The sequence below is a fragment of the Myotis myotis genome, unplaced genomic scaffold (genome assembly GCF_014108235.1).
Source record: "Myotis myotis isolate mMyoMyo1 unplaced genomic scaffold, mMyoMyo1.p scaffold_m19_p_3, whole genome shotgun sequence".
NCBI lineage: Eukaryota > Metazoa > Chordata > Mammalia > Chiroptera > Vespertilionidae > Myotis > Myotis myotis.
Window position 1 is genome coordinate 46,668,656 of NW_023416335.1, and position 15,167 is coordinate 46,683,822.

Consider the following 15,167-nt stretch of genomic DNA (forward strand, 5'->3'; position numbering starts at 1 on the left):
CATCATATACCATGTCTTATCAGTGGTCCCTGTCTCCCTTCTTGTAGAATCCAGAGGAATATTTTTATCAACTATTTTGTAAATGTGAGTTTTTTAGTAGCTCTCGAAACATTTTTAAGAACAAGGGAATTCCGTCTCATCCCATTTTTTTAAGTGTAAATGTTTTTCTTTTTCAGAGGTGAAATCATTTGCTGGTTGTTTATTTTTTGGTACAACCAGAAAATAGTGGGATATTGAATATGGGAGACTTTGATTGTGTTGGGTATCAGCTTAACATTCCACAGATGGGGGTAGTTTTTATATCCTATAATACAAAGCATACTAAATGCCGATTTGGAGTCAGTCATGTGTTTGCTATGTCTTTAACATTTTAAATTGCTTCTATCCACTTTTTGGTAGAATTGTTTCCTAAAGAAAACCACTCCTTGCTCTTGGCTCTCCCAGTCAGAATTGTGTGCATCTGTAACATCTTTGGTGTGATAGTCCAGTTTCCCCAGTAACTTTGTCAGTGTGCTGTGAAAGATTGAAAATTTGATTATATATGATATTAAATTGTGAATTGGTAGGACTTTGATGTAACAACATATCAACAGTTGAAGATATTGGTACTTGATACTCTATTCAGGAAAGTTAGCCTCTAAATTTTAATCTGGAAAGTCACTGGAATAACTGTTTAGAAAAGAAACACAACTACATGACTTTACACTTCTGGCACGTATGTTAAGAATTGTGTACAAATTGAAATGGCTGTGTACTGATCCTCAAAACCAATAAAATCTCAAAGAAAGAATTGTTTGAGGCACATGAAAAAATCTTAGGATACATTGGGCTATAAAGTTGGGTGTTGAAGGGGTTTAGATGTCTCAGTAATCAATAATGAAAAGGTTAAGATCAGTTTATGTCAATGTGGAAATGACTAAGAATGAAGTCAGGAGTATTAGTGAAAAGAAAGACAGTGAGCCATATGCTAAATTTTTTTTAAGAATGAGGGTATAGGTATGTCAAACAAAATGGTAGAAAATTACAGAAAGGGGAGCAATGGTGCTTCATGTATTCTGTTGCCTGTGGCTCTTAGTTGGGAGATGAATTAATTTGTTAGTAGTGATTTGGGTTATTTCATTAAAGGAAGAAGGCAAAAACAGTTGGGAACATTAATGAGAAAAAAATGGAACACTTAACTCATCTCAAAGTTCAATTTTATATTGAAGAAAGAAAATACAGCCCTAGCTGGTTTGGCTCAGAGGATAGAGCGTCAACCTGCGGACTAAAGACTCCCAGGTTTGATTCCAGTTAAAGGCACCTGCCCAGATTCGGGGCTCAATTCCATAGTAAAGGGCATGCAGAAGGCAGCCAATCAATGACTATCTCTTCTCATTGATGATTCTAACTCTCTCCCTTTCTCTTACTCTCTGAAATCAATAAACATATGTTTTTAAAAAAGAAAACACACACACACACACATAGACAAAACTTCAAAGGAAGACCTACCATCAGGAAACAGAATAGTCAAAGAATAAGATAAGAAAGTTATGGGAATAACTCTAAATTAATCCTCAAATAATCAACTATTACTTTATTGTTTCCTACAGAATGAGTATTCCTATGTAGTAAAACCCATTGTTTAATTTTTAAATAACACAGACATCAACAATGGTACCCTAAGTATTATTTTTCTAATGGTTGCATTTTGGAAGTCAGACACCACCAAATACAGCAAGTATAATATTTATTATTCAATATACATGTTTTTAATAAAAAAAAGCTTTCTTCTTATAATTTTTATGTTTCTAAATTTACCTTATTTCTGTTACCACATTCTCCAATCCAATCTAAAGCAATTTGAGGAAATTCTCCCTTGCATACATGTGCATTGTGATCAATGTGACTCAATTACAGATATTTGCATCAATTTCCATTTCATTGGGGGAGAATTTAATTAGTCCTATCAAATTTAATCAGTAAGTGGCTTGGCATTTAATTGGATAAGTCATCAGATTTTTTTTCCAATGGATTGAGTTTTTAGCTATTCTTGTTGACTGAGTTCACACCCTGAAATGAAATTTCAATAATTAAACCTCTAAAAATCTAAGACTTTTTTACTACTCTAGAAACTTTACTACTGTGTATTTCGTACAGTGTTGAGCTCATGTCTTCTTTCCTTCCTGATGGCTCAACAGGTTGTCAACACTGAGTACATATTCCTGCATCCCTTCCTTCAGGTGCTAAGGTTAAAAAGATAAATGACAAAAGATTCCTGCCCTCTAGGTTCTCATAGCCAAATATTGTTGTTTTTTTTAAAAAAAAAAAAAAGTAAAAAAGAAACAAAAGAAACCCACTGTTATAGCAAATGTTAATAATTTTAAAAAGTAATATGGAAACACCACCTATAAAGTAATTCATTTTGGCTGAGTTAATGATGGGTATATAAAATTCAAGATTGCAGCTTTGAAAAGTGACTAAGTGAAAGAAAAAAATTGATATTATATATACAAGGACCTATAGTATCTAAAGGATATGTCATATGGTGCATTGCATCCCTTGAGAATTAAATATTCTGTATGAGATGGCTATAAAACTTGTAGTGAGGCAATAAAGGGAGAGATCAGAAAGATTATGCTTAGCTATTATGCCAAGTCGGCTCAATGTTACCTTGAAAGTAAACACTGATGTAAGATTTGTCCTTACTTCTCCTTTAACAGCCTCACTTGGAGAAAAACCCTCTTAGTCAAGCCAATAAGAATCAGTATAATGCTTTGTTTTGTTTTGTTTCCCTCTAAAATTCAAAGAACAGTTTCCCTTCATGCCCTAGAAAGGAAGGTTTTTGCTTATTTTCATAGAAATATCAACTACCACTTAGTTGTATTGGACCATTTGAACAATTATTTTATTGCAAAATGTGTGAGTGTGTTCTTGTTTGTTTGACTGACTGTGCCTGCCTAATAATGTGAATTATTTGTTTAGTTATTTCCCACTTCATCTTCAAACACTACTGAATGCAGAAGATACCATTATGTATTTAGATTAGACAAAACACTAAAAACAATTGATTTTATTTTCAGAAAACAAGATTGTACACCATTCTAGCCAGGTTTTCCAAGATAATCCTCTTGTCGCTTATTAAGGAAATAGTATATACCAATAAGCTTTGTGTATTTTTTTTTCAAACTATGGAAAGAAAAAAGAGTAAAAAAATGCCATGTGCAATTATTGAAAATATTAATACAAACTATGTCTTTACTTAGTGATTTTTTTTAATTTAGTAGGTTACTATTATTTCTGAAGCATCATTTTATGATGCATTTTATCTCCCTGTATTATAATTCCTTATATTAATGATAAAGTGGAAATCATCCTGTATAGTTACTATACATTTGAAAAGGTTATTGAAAAATTTATTTTTCAAAGCCTACGATTTTCAGAAGAAAAAAAGGGAGTTAGTATTACCATGACTCACAAATAACTAAACTAATAACAATAATGATTATAACAAAAATAACAAGAAGTGAGCGAAAAATATGCATGATCTCACATAGCAATTTTGTTGTCAGTGTGAATGACAGTCAAATACTTTCAAAATCCATCTGCAGAAAACTAAAAACGGTAAGTTGAAAGAAGATCACACTATTTCAATCCCTCCACTTTAAATGAGGTACCATTGTGGGATGCCAGCTCTGAATAAAAAAGACATTGTAAATTGTCTTTATGTTTCCAAAATGTGGCTTAAATAAAACTAACTTTACTACATCTATAATGATTTTGCTATATTTTGAGATTTGATATATAAGCATTATGAAAAAGATATCAGGAAAAAATCATGCAATTATATTTTTAAGGTAGTGGTAGAAAATTTTCTAAGATTTTTTTCTAATCCTGTAATCTATACTAATAAAAGGGTAATATGCTAATTAGACTGGGTCAACCGGACATCTTCCAGTCATCCTGCCTTCCTTCCAGACAAAGCCACAGTGGCGGGGGGGGGGGGGGGGGGGGGCCGAGGCCGAGGCAGTTAGGGGTAATCAGGCCAGCAGGGGAGGGCAGTTAGGGGCAATCAGGCAGGCAGGCAGAGGGCTTAAGGGTGATCAGGCAGGCAGGCAGGCAGGCAGGTGAGCGGTTAGGAGCCATGGTCCCGGATTGTGAGAAGGATGTCTGACTGCCAGTTTAGGCCCAAAACTGGCAATTGGACATCCCCCGAGGGGTCCCAGAATGGAGGGGGTGCAGGCTGCGCTGAGGGACCCCCCTCCCATGCACAAATTTTGTGCACCAGGCCTCTAGTAAAGTAATGAATAAGAAGGAAAAAAATCTTTTAGTGCCTACCATGTCTTCTATTTTTTAGTATTCTCTCAACCCATTAAAAATATTAATTTTCGTATATCATTGGAGTGATCTTTACCCTCAATATAGTATCTATAACTTACATGAATTTTTACAATTACTGAGTATTTATGTATGAATATACAATGCATATAATTACTTTGCAGATTTTCAAAATTTTACATTATAGTGTATTAGTTATCTAATGCTAATACAAAATTATCCCAAAATTTAACAGCTTAAAGCACAAAGGAATCCACAATCCAGAATCCAGGAGTAGCTTTGCTGTATGGTTCCAACTCAAAATACATCACAAATTTCAATCCAGTGGTTGATTAAGGTTACAGTCATTTAAAATTATTTTACTTGATTTTCACAGAGAGAAGGGAGGGAGTGGGAAGAGGAGATGTGAAAGCAAAACAGTGATCAGAGAATGAAACATCTATCAGCTGCCCCTGCATGCCTCCGACCAAAAATCAAGCCTGCAACCCCAAGCATGTGCCCTGACCAGGAATCAAACCGGCAACCCTTTAGCACAAATTGATGCCCAACCAATTGAGCAATACTGGCCAGGGCTAAGGTTTAAAGTTATCTTAAAGCTTTGCTTTCAAGCTCACTTAACTGGTTATTGGCCACTTTCTGCACTCTTCTTTACCTTTCTTACCAGACTATTCACACAGAATAATAATCATAGTATAATGCAGAATAATAGTGTTTGATATAAAGCAATTGATAGAAATCCTAGAAAAGGACAATGAGGTTTATGGCCAAAGACTTCATGCAATATAAACATTAGTACTAATTATAATAACATATGTATCATGGTATATCATATTGCCTTTGAAAGCAATTATTACTAGCATGTATGTTATAAATGGAAATGAAAGGCAAGATAAACATGTTAGACAAGATAATGCAAAATATCTAAAAATTATTTTTGTTGTTGAGATATATTCATACTTTGGAAAGAAAGTATTGACTTTCGTACTGATGCCATGACTGAAAAAAAAATGAGAGTCATGGATCATGAATGTATGAAAACAAAGGATAAATCAGAACATGTCAATCAGTCCAAGTTTCCATTTAATTTAATACTGAAGAGAAGCTATTTAATCATGAAGTTATCTGACAAGAACATTCATGGAGAAATAATCTCTGGGAACAAGAGACCTAAGTATTGTTTTTTCCTTCCACCTTAACTCCATTTATCTGATTTTCCTGAATTAAAGTACTATTGAGACTAAGGGCAGCTGAGTTCATGTGAAAACTTGAGGCTCTGTGGGAGTCAGGGTCATGGAGCTTCATCCACTGTAGAATTTCCAATGAAAACATTTAAAAATGCTGGGTACTAAATTCAGCCTGCCTAGCAGTGAAATAATTGAGGAAAAGATCAAATTCAGCTTCATATGACTGTGTCAGATTTCTATTGATCCAAGTCCAAAAAGAGCTGCAGAAAGATATAAATACAGCACTAGTAACACAATTAGAGTTATTCTCTATGTAAACAATAGAAGTTACTGAGTGGAATATGGACTAGATGAAGGTAAGGTAGTAAGTAAATAAATAATTAAATAAATATACACCTTAAAAATAATTATCTACTCTAACTAAAAATCTATTTCTAAATGTTGAAATAACTTACCAAGTCCAATTTTAGATTGAGATTAAATGAACCATAAAGAAATATCTCATATGCTAACATCATAAAGTTTCTTAGAAAGGAAAAAAAATGAACAGGCAATAGATTATTAGAAGCTCAGAGATAGTAACATGAAATGGAGATAGTTTCTAAATGCAATTTCTATTCATTCGATCCTTTGTTCAACTACTCAGAAGTACCTATTGAACATGTATTATTTGTCAAGCACTCTAGACACTGGCGGTACAGCAATAAAATATAAGGACAACAAAATGCCCTGTTTCATGGAGCTTACATTCTACTTTGAGGACCAAACAACAAACCCCAAAATGTATGCGTATTACAGAGAAAATATGATTTATTAAGAAAAATATAGCAGAGAAGGATAGAAAAGGCTAAAGGGTGTTATTTTCAATAATGGGGCAGGGCACTGTCTATAGTCATGATGTTTCCACTAATAACTTCCCATTGACCCAAAAAGCCAAAAAAGTAATGTTGCCATAGGGATGGTCTATTATCATCATCAGAGTTCCTCTCAAAAAGCGTGGCCTAGGGACCAGTTATATTGATATTATTTCAAAGCCTGTTAGAAATGTAGCTGAAGCTGTGTCCAGGCCTACTGAGTCAGAATCTACATTCTAAAGAGGTCTCCAGGTTATTTGTAAGCACACATAAAATTTACAAAATGCTTTCCTAACAAATTTAGCCACATATTCAGACAAAAATTCTTTTAAATACATCCCATTTTATTCTTATCCCATTTTATTCTTTCAACTTCCATCTTTATTCTCCTCTCAATTTATAGCTTCTGTCTGTTCATGTTAAATAGCTAAGGAAGTGTGTGGGATGTTGGGAATCGCTGGATGTTGTCACCTAATGCTCTAGAGCCCACACCACTATATCGCCAAAATATCTTAATTCCTAAAACATATTTCTGTACATTGATTCAAAATTCAATTATTGGGAGCATTTCTTTTCAAGAGCCTTTCTTTTTCATTTATTTATTTTTAATTGAATTTATTGGGGGTGACATTGGTTAGTAACATTATATGGGCTTCATGTATATAATTCTACAATATGTCATCTGTATATTATGTTGTGCATTTACAAGCCTCTTCTATCATCATGTATTCCCCCCTTTACCCTCTTCATATCTAAGCTAGTATTAAGGTTATAGCTAAATGATTTGGGACTTCCCAAATTGAAGAACTACCCAATATGCAAACATAGAATTAACTGAGCCTGACCAATGCACAAACATAATACAGATTTGTGCAAGTAAGTATGCATGCTGAAGATTCTCTAATCAACTGAACCACACTGACCAGGGCCAGTGTGGTTCAGTTGGCTAGAGAATCATTTCATACACAAAAGGGTGACTGGTTCAATTTCCGGTCAGGACACATGCCTAGGTTCTGGGTTTGATCCTTGGTGGGGGTGCGTACAGGAGGCAGTGGAATGATGTTTCTGTCATACATTAATATTTCTCTCTCTCATTCTCACTCTCTCCCTCCTCTTCTCTCTAAAAAATCAGTAAAACATATCTTTGGGTGAGGATTGAAAAAAAAACAAAAAAGTCTTGATTTGTGATTCCATCATCATAGTGTGTTAAATTATTTAATTGCCTATAAATATTATGCTATTAATGATTATATATAAATCTTGATTTGTTGAAGAACTTAAATTATTCATAATTCAAATATACACTTGAGGAATTTTAGACACATTGGACAATCAAGACAATTAAATTGTCAAGGAGAGTTAACTTTCCTGTATGAATCACAAGCTTTCCTTTACAAAAATGCTTAGAATAATGGCATGGTTTTCAAGAAAGCTCTTATGTTTCCCATATAACTTATATCTAAAAGAATTTTGACTTAGTGCCTAGAAATCAATTTAGCACACAATTTCAGTTTTAAACGAAGCACTAAAGTTCTCCCATAGCTTTTCTTCTTAAGAAAGAAACAAAGCCTGAGAGGGATAGGTTATAGCCAAGTTTATTTTATTATATTTTATTTGGTGAGAAGTACTTTCCAAGACATTGGACTTTGAAAAGCTAATTTACAGTGATCTTTATGTGACGAGGGAAATGCTCTCGTTATTGTGCACTTAATATGTAGAACCAAGGGAAGAAGATCATGCTCAATTACTTATTATTGAAATGAAGGCTTTCCTCCCAATAAACCAAAGTTCATAAAGCCAGAATAAAATGTAATATTAGAATAATATTGACACATGCTTCTCCTTTAAACAATTTTTATTAGGCTAGTTTTAATTTATTCTAAATTTTAAACAGACCATAATTTTCCTTCATATCCAAAGTATGTACATTTCATCTTATAAAAACATTATCACTTAAGGACGTAGCTTTGATTTGCTTCACTGGATATAGGAGACACTTATTTTGCATTGGTGAATAGCAATACAGATATTTTTCTGACTTATTTCTAGGTATCGTTTGTGTATTTTTTTCTACATGAAAGTATATACATTACAATAGCATTGGCCCTGGTAATTGACATATTACATATATTATCTGATTAATTAGAAAATATTTTATTCCCATTTTACTGGTGAGTATATCATGATTCGAAAGATTAGCTAATAGCACAGATTCACAGGCCTGGCAACAATTAAAACCAAGTTCTGGCTTTAAAGTTCATATTCAAGCATGTCGATCTTGTGGCCTGTCGACTGCATGTGACCCACACAGAATATTTTTGTGGCCCAGCCAATATAACAGTATGTAAGAAGCATTTTAATAAAAATGTTGTGCCATAACCAGTTTGGCTCAATGGATAGAGCATCCACTCTATTGGACTCAAGGGTCCCGGGTTCGATTCCGGTCAAGGGCATGTACCTTGGTTGCGGGCACATACCCAATAGGGGGTGTGCAGGAGGCAGCTGATCGATGTTTCTCTCTCATCAATGTTTCTAACTCTCTATCCCTCTCCCTTCCTCTCTAAAAAAAAAAAAAAAACAAACCCATAAAATATATTTTTTAAAAAATGTGTAACTTAACTTTTACAATATCCTGTTATACATAATTATTAATAACTAACTACAATGTTCACTAATGACTGATTACTATCATCGTGTTGCATTCATTTCCCTTACTCGCCTTACACGCAGGCGTACCATTTCTCTCCACTAATACTAACAGCGAATATTTTAGCAGCCGATTGCCACGTCATTAGTCTTGGACTGACTTGTTTGTTGTGCGCAACAGGAAATATTTCGCTTTCGGGGAACAAGAAAAATAGTTTTATTTGCGTTACACTTACTAATCTGTGCAGTTATTCAGTGTCTGGTAAGTTAATGTTCAAGATAAATATTAATTTTTATTAAAATGTTCTATTATTTTATGTTAACTACTACTCATTTATTTCAGCCCTTTGTCTTCAGCATACCTCTATCGAAACAAACCTACGTTTCTATGAAAATTAAACTTTTGTTGTTTTGCGGCCCACATACACTTAAACCTTGCTGATTTGGCCCGTGTTAGCCTTTGAGTTTGACATGCTTGTTCACATTCATGATACAGCAGGAGGCTACCTCACTGCCTGTATAGGAATTTCACATGCACTATCTCATTTCATCTTCCCAATAATATTTTTGAGCTGTGCCTTTCAGTATGTCTATAGAAAATAACACTGTATATAAAGGAATTTATTCTTTTTCGAAGCTCATTTAAGGGAGATAGCTGATATATATGATGATAACAAAGAAATGATACTAACCGGATCCACTTAAAAATAATACTGTAACACATGCCACTACTATATAGACCACTTTTTCCCCAGTATTTATTTGGATGATCTGCTGTGCTAAGTACTTTACATTTTAATTGTTTTTGTATTATTATTCCATTTCAGATATGAGCAAACTCTGATACTAGAACTAGATGGTAAGTAATTTTTTTTTCCAAAATCACACAAGTACAGGATCTAGAACTTGATTGTAAGTTAGTCTGGTTCCATAAAACAATATAGCAATTGGACTGTCAGTATGTGTCTAATGACCAATGACTGTTTTGTTGTAAGCAAGGAAATTATCAGATTTTCAGAATATAGAAGTCAATTTAATTACAGTGCAAATAATGAGTTTTAGGGAAAGAAAATTCAGTTAGACAGTTGTTTTGGTAATCTACTTAAGACGATGCTTAGAGTTCTGGTTTGGGCAATAGAGAGGATAGCATTCTTTGTCGTGAATTTAAAAACTCAGTAGGAAAAAAATTTGTGGGAAGATGATGGGATCAGCTTGGAGCAATCAGACTATGATGTGCCTGCTAGATAAGTATGAAGAATATCTATGTAGAGATGGCTGAGTAGATCTGGAATTTTCCATCTGGCCTAAACAAACTTGGAAATGATCATTTAAAAGGTGGTTACTGAGACTTAGGGGTAAATGTATGCAGGAGAAGTATTTCAATTTACTTTATGCAAAAAAGCTATGTGACTTGCAAGCCATGAGAAAGAACTGTGGTTTTAATCACTAACAGTGACATAAAACATAATTTTCAATCTACTTAAAAATAATGATAGCCTTAATAAATAAAATAATAAAGGTCACCAATAGTTATTTTTTATATCAAGTAGTTTAGTTCAATTTATCTAACACATACTTATTAAATAGCTTTCCCAACTTGCATTGCTATCATTAAGTGGTGGTATTACAAGGGAAATGTCACTCATATTTCAGTAGCCAAGAAGAACTGCATTCAAAACAAAATGCCTTATTGTACATAAGGGATTTATAGTATCAGATTGGCAGAATACAAATATCAATTTAATTGCAATAAAAATAATGGGTTTTAGGGGGATATACCTGAGGAAGAAAATCTCTTTAGGTTATTTTGAGTGGTTTTAAAATAACTGATATGTTTGGATTTACATTTTATATAGGCGCTCTGCAATAAGGTAAGTGCAGTCAAGTATGGCAAGTCTGGATAGGGAAACAAGAATGAAGAGATAAAGGCGCCTGCAGTGTGCAGGTGTGTGAACATGCTTTGGCTCTCTGGTAAAAATGTCAGAGCGAGTTTATGGCTCTTCTTTGACTACATTCAGCCTGTCTGGTAAATTTGTCCAGATTGTGTATGCTTCGGCTGCTGTAGCTGGAGGAGCCCCTTCAGTGCGAATTAAAGCTGTAAATGAGGTGGTATCAGCAACTGAGAAGGAACAGAAATCCATTTTGTATGATGAGTGATGTGCACATAAACATACAGGCTTGGTGTAGAGTGGCATGGACCCAGGCTACAGTGGCTTGTGCACAGAGGTGGAAAGCTAGCTCAGCAATACTATCTTGTTTACCGAGGACCCATTCCCACAGCTCAGCGGCTATAGAGTAGCTTCTGTGAAGCAAGAATATACCCAGTCAGGTGGTGTTTGTCCATCTGGGGTTTCTTTACTAACTTGTGGTTGGAATGAGGAGCCACTATTTTTTTTTTTCAGTCAGATCCATCTGGAGCTTACTTTGCCTGGGAAACTACAGCAATAGGACGGAACTATGTGAATGGGAAAACGTCCCTTGAGAAGAGCTAAAACGAAGATCTAGACTTGAAGATGCTATTAATACAGTCATATAAACCCTAAAGGAAAGCTCTGAAGCACGAATGACAGACTATAACAGAAGTTGGAATCCGCAAAGAAGCTGGATTTAGGAGGCTTACTCCAACTGAAGTTAAGGATTACTTGACTGCCATAGTATAATAAAGGCAATGACTGAAAAATCCGGAATTTCAGTTAATCTCTATCCTTAAACATATTTACAGTATGTTTTGTTTGCAAAATGTTGCATATTTATTTCTACATGATTTAATGGACCAATGTTTATAAAATGTCATAAATAATAGTAAACTGTTAAATACTCCCCAAAAAATTAAGAGATAAAATAATACCATGTGCCCTAGCCGGTTTGGCTCAGTGGATAGAGCATCGGCCTGCGGACTGAAGGGTCCCAGGTTCGATTCCAGTCAAGGGCATATACCTTGGTTGCAGGCACATCCCCAGTAAGGGATGTGCAGGAAGCAGCTGATCAATGTTTCTCTCTCATCGATGTTTCTAACTATCTCTCTCCCTTCTTCTCTGTAAAAAATCAATAAAATATATTTTAAAAATAAAATAATAAAATAATATGGAATGTCAACTGGAATTGGAAAAAAAATTTTAAAAATAATACCATGTAATTGCAATTATCAAGAAATACTATATTAAAAATAAAATCATGCATAAGAGAAATATCTATAAGGGTCACACTGGTTTCTCCTTTGGCTATATGAAAACTAAAGAAATAAAAGTGCAGCCTATATTAAAGAGCACGACCATGACTGTTTTTTAAACATTATTTGTTTATGATTCCTGTGGGACTTTCAAAGGAAAAGAAAAGCAAGAAAACAGATATGTCTAATTTTAAAGAGATATCTCATAAACAAACTGTAAATATTGTGGTCTTCAGAATAAACATGTCTGGTAAATTATGAGATTGGATTTCTGTGCTGGAGATTCTGTAATATGTTAAAGATTTGTTCTATGAAAATCAGCACAGAGAGAATAAGATGGTTTTCTCACATTTCAGTGCTTTCTGAACTATTTCCAATTGAAGTGGATTAAATTCTTCAAACTATTTGATTACATTCATTGAAAACCCATAATAAATATTACCTTCGTCAATGAGATCTTAAGAATATAAAGAATTTGTTTTATTTACTTATGCATGAGATGAAAATTATGAGATTAGAAATGAAATAGCAAACACTCTCAATGAAAATTTTTAAAAAATTAAAAAAAGAGAGGTTCAAAATAAAATTTAGTAAATTTCTACATTTATGTATAAGATTTAAAATGTAAAACTACAGTAATTTCTATGCTATTTTTATTAGACATACTAAAATATTAAACATGACTATTGCATGAATATTTATAAATGTCCAACCAATATTTTTAGGTTATAAAGAAATGCTGATTTCCTCTTTTGAGGAAGACTAGACAAGTCAAAGAAAATAAATCATAATCAAAATAATTGTATATGCCTGTTATAATTAAAAATATTAACTTTTATTTATGCTTAGTTACCAAATAAAAATATACATAAAATTTCAAACTCAATTGCTCAGCTAAAAATATAGATGTTCAAAGAATGTCACTAATAATAGGCTCATAAATCTATAACCCTCTCATCCACTTTAATAATATAAAATGGTTTAAACAGACTTTGGGTGGAGAGTTCTTTGTAGAAATTTATTCTTGTACTATGAACCTCAATTGCCTCTGCCCCTCCCTATCTAGTAAAAGAGGAACACCTGATTAGCTTCATGTCATCTGAGTGATAGATAATTCTATGGAGCTAGGTGAGAAGTGTTAGATGAGTTTTCTATCAGTGGGAAAATGACATGATGATGCCTGACTCAGAACTCAAAAAGATAAAGAGGCCCTTGGAAGCACAAGACTAGTAAAGCCTACATTGGAATGACCTTACATCCCTGGAGTGTGCATGGTAGAGGGGATGAATGCTTCCCATGGAAGTACGGGTAGGAAGGTCATTAGAGAGAGAGCAGCCCTGGAAACATAAATTCTTGTCATGAAAAATTTTGCCAGTGGGCAGGAAGACTGAGAGAGAAACAAAAGTTAACGGAGGGCGAATTGGAAATGATTGGTAGACAAAAATGATCATTACTTTTGTTGAGAGAGACATTAAAAGAAGCTTAGCATCAAACCTCTGAAGAAGCCAGGAAAATGCCCAATTTGGAGTCATTAAAATTAATGGCTCTGGCCAAAGGTTCTGAGTTCTTTTCTTTCTTTCCTGCTTTCTTTCTTCCCTTCTTTCTTCCCTCTTTCTTCCTTTTTTCTTTCTTTCTTTCTTCCTTTCTTTCTTTCTTTCTTTTTCTTTATTGTTGACACTATTACAGATGTCCTCTTTTACCCCTCTTTGTCCACTCCACCCAGTCCCCACCCCTTTTCTCTGGCCACCACCGCAATGTTCTCTGTGTCTATGGGTTATGCATATATGTTCCTCAAACATTTTGATTTCTGACTTTCAAAAAATTTTTAAAAAGATTCAAGGTAACTATGGGACCCTCTAAGAGTCAAGACTGAGCTGAACAGACATGACCATTCCTAACTTTACATTTAGAGGCAGAGGAAAAATATACTACTAAATAAGTTTAAGAAAGACATTGGTGACAAAGAGAGAGAAAAGGCAGGAAAGAGAGGAGAAAAATGACATTGCAGCTTCTTTTCAATATACTGTTATATATATAAGTACACATACATATACCTATGAAAAGAATCAAAGTAAAATGTGCTTAGGAATATATATATATTATTTTTTATCTTCAAGTATATTAAGAAGAATTTTATTGTATCTATTTTCTTGAGAATGATTGAACAAATAATAAAAAAAATTCAAGTACAGACTTGACATAGGTATAATGTGTGTCAAACATAATAAGATGTAAACCAACTAAGTAAAAATTAGTCCCTAAAAATCATACAGAATCAATGATCTGCTTTTCCTGAACCATCAACACTCTGATTAAATGGTTTTTCACCACATGAAGCGCTTGAATATGATAATATCATCAGTTACCATTCGAAGCTAAATGTTAATACTATCAGGCTCATAAAAAAGTTACTTTTATAAAAGGTGTTTTTAAAATATAAATAAATTCAGAAGTTAATTTCTAAAAATAATATTCGTTTACTACTAAAGACCTGTTTTTCAAGTGAAGTCTTTTCTAAATGTTCAAATTTAGGCTATTATAGATAACCTAAATATAATTAAGAGTATAAAACAAGTAAATAGTTTTTTCTCCCTTATTTTACAATAAGCAATAGCAATACTTAAATAACTATTTATAAATGCTGAGTTTCATTGGAAAAGCAATAGTTTGTTTCATACAAATCAATAAAAAATAAATAAGAATCCTGGAGATAGTATACTATAAAAATATGTAATCAAGAAATGCCAAAAACACAATATATATTTTGGCACTACCATCTCTAGATATATTTTATTCATCTAATAGTTAATTGATTAACTAATTAGTCAACAAATATTTTGTTAAATATACATTTTTATTGATTTCAGAGAGGAAGGGAGGGGGAGAGAAAGATAGAAACATAAATGATGAGAGAGAATCATTGGTCTGCTGCCTCCTGCATGCCCCCTACTGGGGCTAGAGCCAGAAACCCAGGCAGGTGCCCTTGACCAGAATCGAACA

General features: G+C 33.6%; 1 pseudogene; it reads left to right on the forward strand.

Annotated features, from left to right (window-relative positions):
• The first annotated feature begins 10,975 nt into the window (after positions 1-10,975).
• On the forward strand, positions 10,976-11,658 carry LOC118649907 (annotated as a pseudogene).
• Positions 11,659-15,167: the final 3,509 nt, after the last annotated feature.